The sequence below is a fragment of the Choloepus didactylus genome, chromosome 20, assembly GCF_015220235.1.
Source record: "Choloepus didactylus isolate mChoDid1 chromosome 20, mChoDid1.pri, whole genome shotgun sequence".
In the NCBI taxonomy this organism is placed as follows: Eukaryota; Metazoa; Chordata; class Mammalia; order Pilosa; family Megalonychidae; genus Choloepus; species Choloepus didactylus.
In genome coordinates, this window is record NC_051326.1 from 61264260 (window position 1) to 61282891 (window position 18632).

At 36.7% G+C, this 18632-nt stretch overlaps 1 protein-coding gene across 3 annotated transcripts in view; it reads left to right on the forward strand.

Moving 5' to 3' along the window:
- LOC119516834 (atherin-like) overlaps positions 1–18632 on the forward strand; it is a 187467-nt gene that overhangs the window by 107499 nt on the left and 61336 nt on the right. The window contains exon 2 of one of the 3 annotated variants that reach the window (XM_037813316.1): positions 16065–16152. The exons of the other annotated variants lie outside the window; for them this stretch is intronic. The gene's annotated coding sequence lies outside the window, so the exon portion shown is untranslated. Of the gene's footprint in view, positions 1–16064; positions 16153–18632 lie in introns of those variants that run through there. 3 annotated transcript variants of the gene reach the window in all.

The window sequence follows — 18632 nt, forward strand, 5'->3', positions numbered from 1 at the left end:
GATGAAGCAAGTGACCAAGAACAGCTTTACATGAACAGAATCAAGAACAAAATCTTAGACAAGAGAGGGAAACTGACCTTTAGAATAGTCTCATCAAGATAATCAGATGCCCAAATACCAACAAAAAATTACAAGACATACTAAGAAACAAGAAGATATGGCCCAGCCAAAGGAACAAATTAAAAGTTCAGAGGAAATACAAAATTTGGAACAATTACTTGAAGATGTTCAATCATAGTTTCTAAACCAATTGAAGAAAATAAAGGAAAATATGTCTACTAGGTTAAAGGATATTAAGAAGACACTGAGTGAGCATAAAGAAGAGTTTGAAAGCACATAAAGAAAAATAACAGATCTTATGGGAATGAAAGACATAATATATGAGATTAAAAACATGCTAGAGGTATACAACAGTAGTTTTGAACAGACAGAAGAAAGGATCAGCAATTTAGAGGGCAGAACATCTGAAATCATACAGATAAAAAAGAACAAATACAGCAAATGCAACAAATTGAGCATGATCTCAGGGAATTGAATGACAAAAGAAAGTGCACAAACATATGTGTCATAGGTGTCCCAAAAGAGAAGAGAAGGGGAAAGGGGCAGAAAGAATGAGGAAATAATCACTGAAAATTTCCCAACTCTTATGAAAGACATAAAGATACATGTCTAAGAAGCACAATGTACCCCATGCACAACAAACCCTAATAGACCCATTCCAAGACACATACTAATCAGAATATTAAATGCCGAGGATAAAAAGAGAATTCTGAAAGCAGCCAAGAGAAAAGTGATTCATCACTTACAAGGGAATTACAATAAGATTAAGTGCTGTTTTCTTATCAGAAACTGCGGAGGTGAAAAAGCAGTGGTATGATATATTTAAGGTACTGAAAGGGAAAAACTGCCTGCAGCCATGAATTCTTTATCTGGGAAAACTATCCTTCAAAAAAGAGGGTAATTTAAGATATCCACAGGTAAACAGAAGCTGAGAGAGTTCCTTAACAAGAGTCCTGCTCTACAAGAAATACTGAAGCGAGTTCTTCATTGAAAAGAAAAGACAGGGGAAAGAGACTTAGAGGATGGTATAGAAGTGAAGTTTATCAGTAAGAGTTACTAAAAGTATAAAAAGAGAGACAAAAATAGGATATGGCATATAAAAACCAAAGGTTAAAATAGTTGAAGTCAGAACTTCTTTTAGAATAATAGCATTGAATGCTAATAGATTAAACTCTCCAATCAAAAGACAGACATTGGCACAATGGATTAAAAATATGATGCATTTGTATGCTGTCTACAAGAGACCCATCTTAGGTCCAAGGATACAAATAGGTTGAAAGTGAAAGACTAGAAAAATATTTTCACAACAAACAGCCAAAAAAAGAGCTGCGGAGCTATACTAATATCAGACTAAATAGACCTTAAATACAAAAATGTTAAAACAGACAAGGAAGGAAGTATATATTAATAAAAAGAGCTTCCACCAGAAAGTAATAATCATAAATATTAATGCACCTAACCAGGATTCCAAAAATGCATGAGGCAAAACTGAAAGGCATAAACAATAGACATCTCTACAAAAATAGTTGGACACTTCAATACATCACTCTCATCAATAGATAGAACATATAGACAGAAGATGAATAAGGAAACAGAGAACTTGAATAAAATGATAAATGAACTGAACCTAGCAGACATTTACAGAACATTACACCCTAGAACAGCAGGATATGCATTGTTCTCAAGTGCCCATGGATCATTCTCCAGCATAGACCATATGTTGGGCCAAAAAACAGGTCTCAATAAATTTAGAAAGATTAATATTGTACAAAGCACTTTCTCTGATCATAATGGAATGAAGCTGGAAATCAATAATAGGCAGAGAACAGGAAAATTTACAAATATATGGAGGTTAAACAACACACTCAAATAATCAGCAGGTCAATGAAGATATTCTAAGATAAATTAGTTGATATTGCAACACGAATGAAAACAAGAACAGACCATATCAAAACTTATGGGGTGCAGAGAAGGCAAAGCTGACAGCTAAATTTATAACCCTTAATGCCTATGCTAAAGAGGAAGAAAGAGCTAAAATCTAAGACCTAATTGCACATATGGAGGAACTAGAAAAAGAACAGCAAACTAACACCAAAGCAAGCAGAAGGAAAGAAATAACAGAGATCAGAGCAGAAATAAACGAAATTGAGAATAAGAAAACAATAATGAGAATGAACAAAACCAAAAGTTTCTTTGAGAAGACCAATAAAATTGACAACCCTGTAGCTTCACTGACAAAGGAAAAAGAAAGAAGATGCAAATAAATAAAATCAGAAATTAGAGGGGGACAATTACAACTGGCCCCATGGAAATAATAATAATAATAATAAGATATTATGATTGTCTGTATGATAACAAATTGGACAACTAAGACAGAATGGACAAATTCCTAGAAACACAGAAAAAACCTACATTGTCTCTAGAAGAAACAGAAGACCTTAACAAGCCAAATGCAAGTAAAGAGATTGAATCCATCATCAAAAACATCCCCCAAAAGAAAAGCTCAGGACCAGGTGGCTTCACAGGTGAATTCTACCAATAATTCCAGGAAGAATTAATGCTAATCCTGTTCAAACCCTTCCAAAAAAAAAAAAAAAAAAAAAAGGAAGAGGGTGGGATGTGCCAGTTTGAATGTATTATGTCCCCCAAAACAACATTATCTTTGAGGCAATCTTGTGTTGGCAGATGTTGATTAGATTGTAATTCTTTGAATGTTTCCATGGAGATGTGACCCACCCAACAGTAGGTGATAACTCTGATTAAATAATTTCCATGGATGTGTGGCCCTTCCCATTCAGCATGGGCCTTAATTAGTTCACTGGAGCCCTATAAAAGCTCAGACAGAAGGAGCAAGCTTGTCACAGCCAAGAGGGACACTTTGAAGAATACACAGGAGCTGAGAACGGAGCTTCAGCTTACAGAGACATTTTGAAGATGACCATTGAAAGCAGACTTTTGCTCCAGAGAAGCTAAGAGAGGAAAAATGCCCCAAGAGCAACTAAGAGTGGCATTTTTGAGGAACTGCAACCTAGAAAGGAATGTCCTGGGAGAAAGCCATTTTGAAACCAGAACTCTGGAGCAGATGCCAGCCATGTGCCTTCCCAGCTAACAGAGGTTCTCCGGATGCCATTGGCCATCCTCCAGTGAAGGTACCCAACTGTTGATGCCTTAGTTTGGACACTTTATGGCCTTGAGACTGTAATTTTGTAACCAAATAAACCCCCTATATAAAAGCCAATCCATTTCTGGTGTTTTGCACTCTGGCAGCATTAGCAAACCAGAACTGATTTTCATACTGAGAGTGGAGTGCTGCTGAGTTTGCAAATGTCAAACATATTGGAAAGACTTTTTAAATGGTTAAGGGGAAGATTCTGGAAGAGTTGTAAGGTACTTGACAGAAAAGGCCTAAATTGCTTTGAAGAGACTGCTTGTGGAAATATGAACTCTAAATATACTTTTGCTGAGGCCTTGAGAAGAAATGTTGATGTGTCATTGTGAACTGGAAGAAAGGTAATCCTTGTTTTAAAGTGGCAGAGAATTTGGCAAAATTGAGTCCTGGTGTCAGATGGAAGGAAGAATTTGAGAGTGATGAGCTGGGATACTTGGCTGATGAGATTTCAAAACTAAAAGTTGTGAATATAGCATGGCTTCTCCTTGCAGCTTATAGTAAAATGGGAGTGGAGAAAGATAAGCTTAGAACTGAACTCTTGGGTTCAAAGAAACCAGAAACTGATGGTTTGGAAGATTCCAGGCTTCCAGGGGTTGGAACCCAAGAAGCTTCAGGCCCATGTGAGGATTTAACCAAACATGGAAACTGACCACCATTTCACTACAAGCCAGGATTGAAATGGAGTTATCCAGAAAGGATTTGTGGCAAGTCCTATAGTCTGACAGTTTTGACCCCTGTATACTTCATGTGAAGCCAACTGAATTTTTGCAAGATCTTTATAGACAGAACTGCTGCCAGTCTGGACTGGAGGACACAGACAAGGAACAAATTGAAGGAAAAATGTCTTCAGAAATAGAGCCATGGAGGTTGAGGTCTGGAGTCAAGAGGTCTCAGGCTGGGAGAGCGGAGTGGCCCACACGCATGGAAAAGGTGATTTGCCCTGGAGATCAAGGGTGGGCCTTCCGCCTCAATGGTCAGGAAGTGTTCTGTCACCCCAGGCCCCAAAGAGGGGGGAGCACATTCCCAGGGGACTGGGGAGAGCCTGGCCACCACCCCACTGTTCTCAAGGGGTTGAGCATGTGCCCCAGAGATGGAAGAGTATCCAGGTGCTGCCCCAATGTTTGACGAGGGTGGGGCTGAAAAGGTGGTCTCCCCAATGTTGGAGCACTCACCCCAGCATTTGGAGAGAAAAGGGCTGATGCATAGGCCTTTGGAAAGTGCGGGAAAGCTGCTCTCTCATGCCCCAGGGATGCAGCATCATTCTGTAAATGACTCTCAGACTTTGAAATCTAATGGAGTTTGCCCTGCAGGTTTTAGGAACTGTTTTGATCCCTTAAACCTTACTGTTTCTCTTTATTGCAATGGGAATGTTTATCCTATGACTGTCCCTCCTTTGTATATTGGCAGTACATAACTTGTTCTAAGTTTCACAGATTCACAGGTAGAGGGGAATTTTGCATCAGGACAGACCATGCCTGTAACTGATTTTGATGGGCTTTTGTACTTACCTATTTTTTTCTGAAATGATTTAAGCTTTTATGATACTGTTATGGGATGAATGTATTTTGTAAATGGAAATATATCATTTTGGGGTCCAGGGGGTGGAATGTGCCAGTTTGAATATATTATGCCCCACAAAATGCCATTATCTTTGATGCAATCTTGTGTGGGCAGATGTATTAGTGTTGATTACATTGTAATTCTTTGAGGGCTTCCATGGAGATGTGACCCACCCAACAGTAGGTGATGACTCTGATTAGATAATTTCGATGGATACGTGGCTCCACCCATTCAGCATGGGCCTTCATTAGTTCACTGGAGCCCTATAAAAGCTCAGACAGAAGGAGCAAGCTTGCCACAGCCAAGAGGGACACTTTGAAGAACACACAGGAGCTGAGAGAGGAGTTTCAGCTTATAGAGACATTTTGGAGTTGGCCATTGAAAGCAGACTTTTGCTCCAGAGAAGCTAAGAGAGGACAAATGCCCCAAAAGCAACTGAGAGTGATATTTTGAAGAGGAGCTGTAGAGAAGAATGTCCTGGGGGAAAGCCATTTTGAAACCAGAACTTGGAACAGACACCAGCCACATGCTTTTCCAGCTAACAGAGGTTTTCTGGATGTCATTGGCCATCCTCCAGTGAAGGTACCCAACTGTTGATGCATTACCTTGGACACTTTATGGCCTTAAGACTGTAACTGTGTAACCAAATAAACTCCCTTTCTAAAAGCTAATCCATTTCTGGTGTTTTGCATCCTGGCAGCATTAGCAAACTGGAACATTGATCCATTTCTGGTGTTTTGTGAAAAGGCAGCATTAGTAAACCAAAACAGGGGGACACTACCTAACTCATTCTATGAAGCCAACACCACCCTAATACCAAAGCCAGATAAAGATACTACAAGAAAACAAAAGTACGGACCATTTTCTCTAATTAATATAGGAGCAAAAATCCTCAACAAAATACTAGCAAATTGAATCAAACAGCACATTAAAAGAATTATGCACCATGATCTAGTGGGTTTTATTCGAAGTATGCAAGGGTAGTTCAACACAAGAAAATCAATTAATGTAATGCACCACATTAACAAATCAAAGGGGTAAAAACACATGATCATCTCAATTGATGCAGAAAAGGCATTTGATGAAAATAAATCATCCTGTCTTGAAAACAACACTTAGAAAGGTAGAAATAGAAGGAAACATCCTCAATATATTAAAAATATATATGTAAAACCCACAGCTATCATCATACTCAATGGTAGAAGACTGAAAATTTTCCCTCAAAGATTGGGGAAAAGACAAGGATGCCCACTGTCATCATTCCTATTCAGCATCATGTCAGAAGCCCTAGCTAGAGCAATTAGGTAATAAAAAGAAATAAAAGGCATTCAAATAGGAGAAGAAGAAGTAAAACTTTCAGTATTTTCAGATGACATAATCCTATACTTAGAAAGTCCTGAAAAATCTATGACAAAGCTATTAGAGCTAATAAACAGGTTCAACAAACGATGGGATAAAAGATCAACATGCAAAAATCAGCAGTGTTTCTATACAATAGTAATGAGCATTTTCAGGAGGAAATCAAGAGAAAAAATTTTGTTTACAATAGCAGATAGAAGAATAAAATAACTAGGAATAAATTTAATCAAGGATTTAAAGGATCTGTTTTCAGAAAACCACAAAACTTTGCTAAAAGGGATCAAAGAAGACCTAAGTAAATGGAGGGCTATTCCATGTTCATGGATTGGAAGATTAAATATAGTTAATATGTCAATTATACTCAAATGGATTTACAGATTCAACACAATCACAATCAAAATTCCAGTGGCCTACTTTGAAGAAATGGAAAAGCCAATAATCAAATTTAAAGCACAAGCAACGAAAGAAAAAAATAGATAAATGGGACCTCCTCAAAATTGAATACTTTTGGGCAAAATTAAATACTTCTTTTGTCAAAAATGAAAAGGTAGCCTACTCAATGGGAGAAAATATATGGAAAACACATATTCAATGAGGGTTTTATATCCAGAATATGTAAATAAATACTACAGCACAACAATAAAAAGCCAAACAACCCAATTTTTAAAAATGGGGAAAAGACTTGAATAGATATTTTTTGAAAGAGGAAACACCAACTTACTGAAAAAGCACATGAGAAGATGCTCAACATTACTAGCTATCAGGGAAATGCAAATCAAAACCACAATGAGATATCATTTCCCACCTACTATAATGGCCACTATTAAACAAATAGAAAACTGCAAGTGTTGTTGAGGATGTGGGGAAACAGGAATGCTTATTCCCTGTTGGAGGGAATATAAAGTGGTACAGCTGCTGTGGAAGTCGGCTTGGCAGTTCCTTGGGAAGCTAAGTATAGAAGTGCCATATGGCACAGCAGGAACCCGAACAGAATTTGCACATCAATGTTCATACCAGCATTATTCACAATTGCCAAAAGATGGAAACAACCCAAGTGTCTTTCAACCAATGAATGGAAAAACAAACTGTGGTATATACATATCATGGAATATTACTCAGTAGTAAGAAGGAATGAAGTCCTGATGCATGTGATAATGTGGATGAACCTTGAAGACATTATGTTGAGTGAAATAAGTCAGACAAAAAGGACAAACATTGTAGGATCTCACTAATATCAGATCATTAAAATAAATAAACTCAAAGAGCTAAAATCTAGAATATAGGTTACCAGGAAATAGAATGATGGTAGAGAATGGGAAATGGATGCTTAAGGTGTGCAGAATTTTTAATTAGGTTGAATTTAAATATTTGGAAATGGATAGAGGTAATGGTAGCATATTATGGTGAGTGTAATTAATAGCACTCAATTATGTGAGATTGTAGTTGAAAGGGGAAGTTTTGAGTCATGTATGACACTAGAAGGAAAGCTAGAAGATAAAACATGGGACTGTGTAACACAGTAAACCCTGTGGTGGATGATGACTGTGATTAATAGTACAAATATAAAAACATTCTTTCATGAACTAGAACAAAAGTATGTCAGTATTAAAAGAAGTTAATAGTAGAGTGGTGCATAGCACCTATTCCAAACCTATGCACTATTAACAGTAATATTTCAATATTCTTTCATTAACAGTAACAAATGTACCACACCAATGCTGTGGGTCAATAATAGGGAGGAGATAAGAGATGCGCTGGTTTGAAACTGTTATGTACCCCATAAAAAGCTATGTTCTTAATGCAATCATGTAGGGGCAGACCTATTGTGGGTAGGATCTTTTGATTTGGTTATTTCCATGGATATGTAACCCACCCAATAGTGGGTGGGACCTTTTGATTAGATCATTTACATGGAGGTGTGATCCCACCCATTCAAGTTGGGTCTTAATTAGTTTGCTGGAGTCCTTAAGAGAGCTCACAGAGAAAGAAACTCAGAGAAGCTGAGAGAGACATTTTGAAGAGAAGCTAAGATATGCATTCCAGAGTTTACCCCCAGGAGAAGAAAGGAAGACTTACAAGAGCTGACACAGACAGACACTTAGAGATACAGACAGAAAGACTTTTGAGAATCTAAGTTAAGAGATGAAACCCAGAGTTTGCCCCAGAGAAGCTAAGTGTAACCCACAGACACTTAAAGAGAAGGCCACTGGAATCAGAAGCTGAAAGCAACACAACCTTGGAGCAAAGAACCAGCAAACACCAGCCATGTACCTTCCCAGCTGACAGAGGTGTTCTAGACACCATTGGCCATTCTTCTGTGAAAGTATCCCCTTAGTTTAGTTTGGACACTTTCATGACCTTAGAACTGTAGATTTGTTACCTAATGAATCCCCTTTATAAAAGCCAATCCATTTCTGGTTTTTGCATGACAGCTCTAGCAAACTAGAACAAGGGATATGGGATTTTTTTTTTTTTTTTGAGTAATGTAAATGCTCTAAAATTGATTGTGGTGATGAATGCACAACTATGTGATGATACTGTGAACCACTGATTGTACACTTTGGATGGATTGTACGGTATGTGAATATATTTTAATAAAACTACTTTTTAAATAAAGAAAACAATAACACTTTAAAATGGGCAAATGTTTGAACTGTCGCCTCAGTAAAGAAGATATGCAGATGGCAAAAAAACACACATGATAAAATGCTCAACACATTACTCTTTAGGAAAATGCAAAGTAAAACCTTAAGATTCTATTAGACACCCTATTAGAAGGGCTTAAAAGATCTGACAAGACTAAGTGCTGATGGGGATGTGGAGTAACTGCAACTGTCATTAATTGCTAGAGGAAATGCAAAATAGCACAGCCTCTTTGGAAAGCACTTTTGTGGGTTATTTTTTAAGTTAAACATATGCTTAACATAGTAATTCAACTCCTAGGTGTTTACTCCCCCCAAATAAAAGCTTGTGTTATCATAAAAATCTGTATGCAAATGTTTATAGCAGCTTTATTCATCATCACCCAAAACTGGAGACAACCCAAATGTACTTCAACTGGTGAATGGATAAATAAACAGTGTAACATACATATGCTGGAATGCTATTCAGCAGTAAAAAATAGATGAATTTTGAAGAAATGCATGGACAAAAAATAGATGAATCTCAAATGCATTGTGAAAGTGAAAGAAGACACTTTAAAAAATGAACATACTGTATAATTCCATTTATATAACATTCTGGAAAAGACAAAACTATAACAAGTTCAACAACAAATCAGTTCTTGCCAGGGGCTGGGGCTGAGGGAGTACTGGATTATAAAAGAGCAATATGAAAATGCTGGAGACTGCAGGGAACTGCACGGAGAGCACGGGGACTGTTCTGTGTCTTTACTGTGATGGCTATTAATGCATATTAATGACTATGCATTGTGAAAACTCACAGAACTGTACACAAAAAATGTGAGTTTTATAGCTTGTCAATTAAAAATAAAATTATAAATATTAAAAATAGATTATATAGGCTTAAAAGACTTTTACCCAGAAAATAGAAAATTCACACTTCCAAGAGCACACTGAACATTCACAAAAAAGAGATGATACTTGGACTAAAAAGAATACCTCAATGAAAATTTAAAAGTGGAGTAAGTATAGCCCACATTCTTTGGTCACAATAGAATAAAGACAAATCTTATTAGCATAACCAGAACCTACCAGTCTTCCACCTTTTAAAAAGCTTTTTGAACCAAGCAGAAATCAAAACTGAAATTGTACATTATCCAGAATATACATACAATGATTGAGTTTGGTTTCTTAGTATTCTTCAACGGTGACTAATGAGGTGCTTTTTGTTTCTTTGTTTTTTTTTTTTGTTTTTTTTTTTTGTTTTTTTTTTTTTTTATTATAATTATTCACTTAACTGGTCTAAGCATATTTGATAAGCATATATTAATTTTATTGGGGCTCAAATTATTCCATTTTTTGGCCAATAGGGTCTCTTCAAATTTGCCCCTTAATTCATTTGACATGATCCTGGTAATAATCTTCAATAATTTCTTTGTCTTTTGGTGTGTAAAGATGTTTTAGGCACCCTCTTGCAAATCTCCTGCACCAGACCTGGAATCGGTGACTTCTCCCAAGACCTCTGACTACTTTTAGTATTTATGACCACAATTTAATGCTAGGGGTGCTTATTACTTCTGGATTAGTCATTGTTTTCAGATTTGTTCAGTGGCCAGAGCAAACAAATTACAGCCCTACAGTTTTTGTTAAACTCCTTGATCTTACTTTCTTCTCCCACTCCAAAAATCCCTTCTCAGTGACTAGTGACTCCAACATAATTGTTTATTTTTTACCCAACAATATGCACAAAATATTTTCTGAGTAACGCTACTAAAATTATGACCAACAATTTAGATGCCAACACACATTAAGATTTTTATTTTTTGGCAATTCTTTTGTTCATATGTTACCTACCTACTAGGTAGGTAAAGTCAAATGACTGCACTTTAAAGTTGCTTGGAGTAGTGCCTTTCTACAGAGATAGTCCACAACCCAAATACATAGTGAGGTTCATTTGCTTCATCTTGTTTTCAATTTTGAGGCATTGCTTTCTTTTAAATTCAATTTTATTGAGATATATTCACATACCTTACAGTCATACAAAGCATGCATTCAATTGTTCACAGAACCATTATATAGTTGTGCGTTCATCATCAAAATTAATTTTTAAACATTTTCATTATCACACACACACAAAAATAATAAGAATAAAAATTAAAGTGAAAAAGAACAATTAAAGTGAGAAAGAACACTGGTTTTTGTTTTTTTTTTTTTTTGCCCCATTTTTCTACTCATCCATCCATACACTGGACAAAGGGGAGTGTGTTCCACATAGCTTTCCCAATCACATTGTCACCCCTCATAAGCTCATTATTATACAATCATCTTCAAGATTCAAGGGTTCTGGGTTGTAGTTTGATAGTTTCAGGCATCCACTGCTAGCTATTCCATTTCATTAGAACCTAAAAAGGGTTGTCTATATTGTGTGTAAGAGTGCCCACCAGAGTGACCTCTTGGCTTCTTTTGGAATCTCTCTGCCACTGAAGCTTATTTCATTTCTTAAGGCATTGCTTTTTAAAGTTTAGTGTCATTTTAAAATGTGTGAAATATTTATAGCAAACATTTAAGACAAGTTTTATTCAAGAAAGTCTAACTTCTAAATCTGTTCTCTCTACCCTATTCCTTCCCTTCCCTGACAATGATTTCTATTCTTATTCTTCCTTTTAAAAATATAAGCATGCACACATTTCCCTACTCCCTTTCTTAGACATAAATGATTGCACACCACATGCATTTTTCTCCATCTTACTTTTTAAATTGATAATATATCCTGGAGATCCTTCTTTAGTAAGTAGTTTATTTACTACTTTATAAAAGTAAATCTTATACATAAATTTGTACATTTGACAACTGTACAGAATTTTGTTGTGTGTATTTGCCATAATATAACAATCAGTTCCACTTTTATCAACAATATTTGGATTATTTCCTGTATTTTCCTATGACAAACAATGCTTCCTATGACAAATGATGAATAGCCTTGTGCATTTGCCTGTTGTAGTTGGGGGATAGATTCCTATAAGTGGGATTGTTGGGTCAAAGGGGAAAGGCATATGCAATTTTGCTAGATATCAACAAATTCCTATATTAGAGATTGAACCATTTTGCATCCCCACCATCAAATGTATGAAAAAGCATTTCCCTACAGCCTCACAGAGTATTATAGGTTTTCAAGCCTTTGGTGTTTTGCCAGCATGAGGTAAGAGACAGGATTCCAGGGCCCTTTTAATTTGCATTTCACTTATTTTGACTGAGGTTGAGCAGCTTTTCATATAGTTATAGTCACTTTTATTTATTTTCATTGCATCTGTGAGTTCGTCATCTCTTTGCCTATGCTATAAGGACAAAATATTTTCCCAAATTATTTGCTTTTTTGTTGCTTCTTTTTTTTTTGTTCGTGAGAAAGCTTCTTAAAAAATATGTATTTGTAATCAAATTTACCTTTCCTTTTCTTTATTGTTTCCTTATTTTGCATCATTGTTAAGACAGTTTTCCCCACTCCCAGATTATAGAGGAATTTACCCATGTTTTCCTCTAGTACTTATAAGGTTTTATATTTTTTCATTTAAATCCCTTATCTATTTGATATCAATTCTAGTGTATGGTGTGAATGAAGAACTCAATTTATCTTTTTTCTGTATCTATTCAGGTTACTTAACTTCACTTGTTAAAAAATCCATCTTTTTGCCACTAATTCAGGATGCTGCCTTTATTTTATACTGCATTTCCATGTGCAGTTGGATTGATTTTTAAATTTTTTCTATTTTGTTCAATTGGTCTGTCTGTCTGTTCTTCACCAGTATCACACTTTTTAAATTAAGAAGATTATTATTGGTATGTCTAGCTTCCTTTCATTGCTGTTCTGTTTTGGTGCTTTCCCGGCTATTCTTGCTTATTTCTTCCTCCAAATGAACTTTAGAGGTGATTTTTTCAGCTCCAGGAAAAAAAAAATAGGATTGGGAGTGCAATAAATCTATAAATTAACTTACAAAACTAACATCTTTATGATGTTGAATTTCCTTATCAAAGAAAATAGGGCATCTTTCTATTTATCTACCTCTTTGGTGTCTCTCAGGAATGTTTTCTAGTTATTTCCTCATGTAAGGTTTGGACATTGTGGCAGACATGGACATGGGGTGCCCAGATCTCCCTTCAGAAAAGAACCCCCTGCCTGGTTGGGAGAAGTGTGATTAGCTGACAGCCTTTGGCGGTTAGTTTTATCAGGTTATACCTCAACTTTTACACTGATGTCACACTATTTTCAGGGTGACCCAGGCCATCAGCTGAGCAAGGCTAGTACAAGAGCTTGGCTGTTTCTACCCAGCATGTAACTACTCTAATGGTTAACTCTTGCTCCAGATCTCCAGAGACTGTTAGGGGGGAGGTTGTCCCTGACAGATCCTGCCTCCGCCCCTTTCCTTTCACAGCTGTTCCACTCCATTAAGCTTTTTGCACTCTTAACTTAGCTTCCCAAGATGACCCCAAACTGCAGCAGACATTTATTGTCAACTTTACACTTATGTATTTATATTTTTCCTTTTTTTTGCTATCATGAATGGAGTATGCTTTCAGTTGATTTTCTTTTTATATATGGAAGCTTCTGGTTTTTCTATGTTCATTTTCTAATCTGCTGTTTTACTAAATTCTCCTTGTGTATAGTAGCTTTTCTGTTGATATTTTCAGTTTTCCACATATATAGTCATGTTATTTGCAGATAGTGAGAATTTTACCTCTTCTAATTCTTATGCCTTTTATTGCTTTCTCTTGCCTAATTGCATTGGCTGATATTTCAACACAAGGTTAAGTAGTAGTGGTGATCAAGGTCATCTTTGTCGTGTTTCTGACTTTAGTTTTCCAGTTAATATGATGCTTCAGTTTGATATACATATATTAAATCATGTTAAGGAAATATTCATTAATTCTTTTATTGAATATTTATTTAAAATGAATGAGTTTTAGATTTTGGCAAATGCCTTTTCTGTGATATTACTCCTCAGCAGTATTAATATTACATTATATTAATAAATATCCTAATACTGAATCAATGTTGCATTCTTGATATAAACTCCACTTGATCAGATTGTATCACTTTTAATGAGCTGTTGAATTCTGCCTGCTAATATTTTAGTTAATATTTTTCTATCATTGTTCATAAATGAAATTGCTCTGTATTTTTCTTTTGGTATAAATATGTTAAGTGTGGGGCTCCATGTTATACTCAATATAATAAATTTAGAAAAATTCCCTTTTTTCCATAATCTGCAATATAAGTAAGACTGGAATTATCTGGTCTTAAAAGGTCTGGTAGAATTTCCCTGTAAAACCATCTTGTCCCCTGTTGCTGGAGTTGGGGCTCAGGTGAGGATGGGTGGCATTGCAGGATCTCTTTAACTGCTTTCCCTATATCTTCAGAATTGTCTCTATTGGTATGAATTCTAGTAATCTTTTTATTTTGTAAAGTAGTATCCATTTTATACAGGTTTTCAGATTTATTTGCATAGAATTTTGCAAAGATGTCTCATAATTTAAGAAAAAGTATCTGTTCTGATAGTTATTTCCCACTTGACATTTTTAATTTTGTGTATTTGCATCCTTTTTTTTTCTTGATTAGGTTATTTGGTGGTTTGCCTATTTTATTGATTTTTATACCCTAAAGAACCAGTTTTAAGATTTATTAGTTATACCCTTTTTATTTTTTCCTAACTCTTTAAATTATGTTTATCTTTATTAATTCTTTCTTCTGCTTTCTTTAATTTACTCCATCCTTGTTCTAGGTTTTTGAGTTTGTACTTAATTAATTAATTTTTCTAATTTCATAGTTATGAGAATTTAATATATGCATTTTTCTCTTTATGATGGCTTTTTCAGACTCCTATTGACTCTGATATGTCGTGTTTGCATCATTTTCAAAAAATTGTGCAAATTCATCTTGTATTTTTCATTTGTCCTAAGAGTTGTTTAATAATATGTATTTTAGTTCCAGGTTGAAGGGATTTTTTGATTTTTTTAAAAATTTTATTATTAACTTTACTACTTTCATTGTATTATAATCATAGGATGTAGTTTGTATAATTTCTGTTCTTAGAGATATACTGAGGTTTTCTTGTAGTCTAAGATATGGTCAATTTTCCTGAATATCCTCTCTATCACACTACTATTTAACTTTGTTAAAGAGCTGATGCCAGTTAGATGAGAAAGAGAAATGAAACAATGAGACATACAAATCAGAAAGGAGGAGATAAAATTATTATCATTTTTAGATGTTATAAGTGTTTAGCTGAAAAACCCAAAATAACCAACATAAATCTATATAAAAATTAGGTAATTTAGAAGTGTGGCTGTTTAAAAATATTTATATATATATGTAGGTAAGTATGCTTTACAAAACAATTATTAAAACAGTGCAGAACTAATTATATAGTTTGTAAACATTTGTGTATAAAAATTATATTCTACCCATATATGTTTATCTATGCAAAAACTCTATCTGGAGCGATCCCCAAGGAAGGGGATGACACTGGTTGCTTTGGGAGAGGAGAACTAGGTGGCCGAGAGAGAGAGAGAGAGAGAGAGAGAGAGAGAGAGAGAGAGAGAGAGAGAGAGAGAAGAGAGAGAGAGAGGGAGAGAGACTGGAAGCTAAAAACATCTTCAGGTTGCACACTGCAATGTAAGAATGGTGACATCTGCCTTTGGTCAACAGGGTATCTGGGAAGGAAAGAGATGCAAGAAACAAATTCTAAATAAGAATGGAAAGGGTGTGTGCTTGGTGCAGAGGTCAGTGAGGGACAGTTTTGAGGTGTGCAGGATTTCAAGGCCCAGGGAGGGCAGAGAGAGCCTGCAGGAGGCACCAGGTCCTTGTAACAGAAACAGGAGCCCAGAAAGCTGGGCAAATCCTCAGTTCTTCCACAGGAAAGAAGAGGCAGTGAGGGGTGGGGGAGATAGAGCATAGCAATCCCTAAAAGCAGATTTTATTTCTAAAGTTGTCTTTGAACAGACGGTGCTGGTGCACCAGTTTTCCTGAAGGAACTGTGGAAAGAGAGCTGATGCATTAACATCTGTGGAATTAATGGCAAAGAAAAAATCATTTGGGGACCATTCTAAAGGCTGAGCATTTGTTTTGGGTTTTTTTTTAAAAAAAGGGAAAATTCGTGTTTGCTCTTGAAGCTTTAAAAGCTTTTTAGGCTCTTGCATTAAACCATGTTGTTAATGGAATGAGAGCTTTTCTCCTCCAATAATGGTCTATTATTGCTTCAGAAGCCAATGTCTTTAGAAATGCTGTGATTTCTCTTTGCCAGCCCTGATTCCATCATTGACAGAACCACCTGAGTTTCTCAGTGCTGTTGCCAGACTTTTTCTTAAATGTGGAAAATGCACAACCACTTGGAATTATCTTGACAAACTGATGACTTTGGAGAGGAAGCTAAGGCATGCATCTTTTTACTAACACTTTGAGAGCTAAAGTAATTCCACAAACATGCCATTTGCTGGGTGCTCTTGTGGAAAGGCTGCTGGGCTGGGAGCCAGAAGTCTTTAATTAAGCCCTCAATTCACCATTATCTTGTTCTGTGAACTTGGGCAGATCACCTGACCTTTTTATATTTCAGTCTTTTCATCTATTGGAGAGAAGAATAAGCATTCCTATCTCACAGGATTGAAGTAAAGGTTTAAAGAAAATCACATGTAAAATCAAATTGCACAGTGCTTAGCATGTACTAAGGGTCTACTATTGCAAATCTGTTCCCAAACCTGGGTTTGGGACAATGGTTCAGACACAGTGGTCCCCATATTCCCCTGGAATTCTTTGGGACACTGAAAAAACAAAACAACATAAAATACTAACCAAATGCAGATCCCTGTCCTGGACCACTGTTTTGCACTGTTCTGCTGCAGCATGGCCTTTGCACCAGCATTTGGGAACTACTGCTCTAGGATGTTTGAAGTGACAACCATGTGACCTCCAGACAGGTCTCTAATTGGGTCCAGCCTATGAGGTCAATATTTTCTCAACATATGAAGAAAAAATAGCTGATGCTATCATGTCACCATAGCACTGCAACCTTAGAATTTATCATCTCAGAAGGAATTTCATCTTATTGTTGAAAAATGAAGTATTGGTACCATCAGGAGCTACTTTTCAAGCCAAAACAATTTAAACAATTTATATTAAACACAAATCTTATTGAAACTCATATTTCGCTTTTTTGTGTTTTTTTTTTTTTTTTTTTGGTACTTGGTCAACAATGCATACAGTTCTCAAGGAAAGGCTCCCTAGAGATTTTTGGAATCCCTTGGGGAAGGCTACTTGGCTACACTGAAGGTCTTTACAAGGTAATTGTTACTTTGGCAGATCCACCAGTATGGAGAGTGACCCACCCTAATAGCACTCCCAGGAATTTGATGTTCACACTGAGTATCAGGCAAATGGACCATTACCACTAGAACTGCCCCAGCAGTTGCAGGGCTGGGTCAGGAGTACAAATGGAGGCCCACAAGCTATATGTCTAAATATCAAAGGTTATAAACCAAACTTACACACTGATGAATAAAACCTATTCTCCTAGCTTGACAAGCACACCTGGAAGGCAAGGTTTGAATTTAGAATTCTTGGATTCTTTGGGGTTTCATGTCAAAGGTGGCACCCAGTGATGACTGAACCCAGCTTCCCCAGCCCCAAGGTCTTCCCCTCCTCTTCTGACTCCCATGTTGTCTTCCCCCCATATGAGAGACCCATGTCAATGAACATGAAACCTCAGCTGTCCACAGCCTCACAAATGGCCACCCCTGGGCTACTCCTTGGGTGAGCCCTCTTTGGGTGGGTGGACCTGGAGGAGGCCCACACAGGCTTGGAAGCAGAGCTGGGCCATTCAGCAGGAAATTCTGGAATTCCTGGGTACCTGGAGCATGGTCTAGAGCAGGGAGGGGCATGGGGCCCAGGTGGGCAGGTCTCCTTGGCCATAAGGAGGAGAGTAGCCTGGAGGAGGATCAGAACAGCTCTTTGAAAGCATGGGGCCCAGGAAAGCATCCAAGGGCAGACCTGTTTTTAACAGAGAGTAGTAGGTACAATGAGGGGGTCACCCAGGCCTGGAAGTCACTTACATGGCCCTGATGGCAGTGGTGGGATGGAGGGAGGTTAAGGAGATGCTCCTGGAGGATAAGAAGCAGGATTTGAAAGAGGGCTCCAAAGATGAGTTGGAATTATCCAGGCAAAGAAGGCAGTAATATCGGGTAGAATATTTTAGGCAGAGAGAAAAACTTATGCAAAGAATGGATGTGTGAGAAACTATGTAACATTCAAAGAAACCTCACCTGATTCTCGTAGACAGGTGGTGTGGGTGGAGGGTTAGGAGGCTGAGTGGTGAGCCAGGGCTCAAATATTACCCAGGTCCTGTTTAGCATCACTGTGAAGGTGGGGACCCAGTGATGGGTTTCCATCAGTAGATTAAAAGCAACAACTAAATAGGAGAGGTCAGAGCATTCTTTGGTAATATATATTTTCACAGACCAAAAAAAGTGTTCTTGTAAAGTGGGCTGTCATCACTGTATTTATGAATTCTGTAAAACAGAATCTTTTGCTGTAGCACTGAGATCAAAATCATGGGATATTTTAGAGATACCACATTAATTTTTATTTGTTAGGTTTTTTTTTTTTTCCTTAAAGCAATGGGAATAACAAAGAAACTCAGTTCCTGCAAGAATTTTGTTTTTAAGAGCTGAATTTATTAAATGTTGTTATAGCACTGGGAGCTTTCAAAAGGCTTTGCAAGCCTTCGTATTGTTCCAAATAAATAAATCCAACTCCTGCCCCAGGATATTAAAGACAAATAGCACACAAATCTTTCTTGTTCTCGTTTTCATTTGCATTA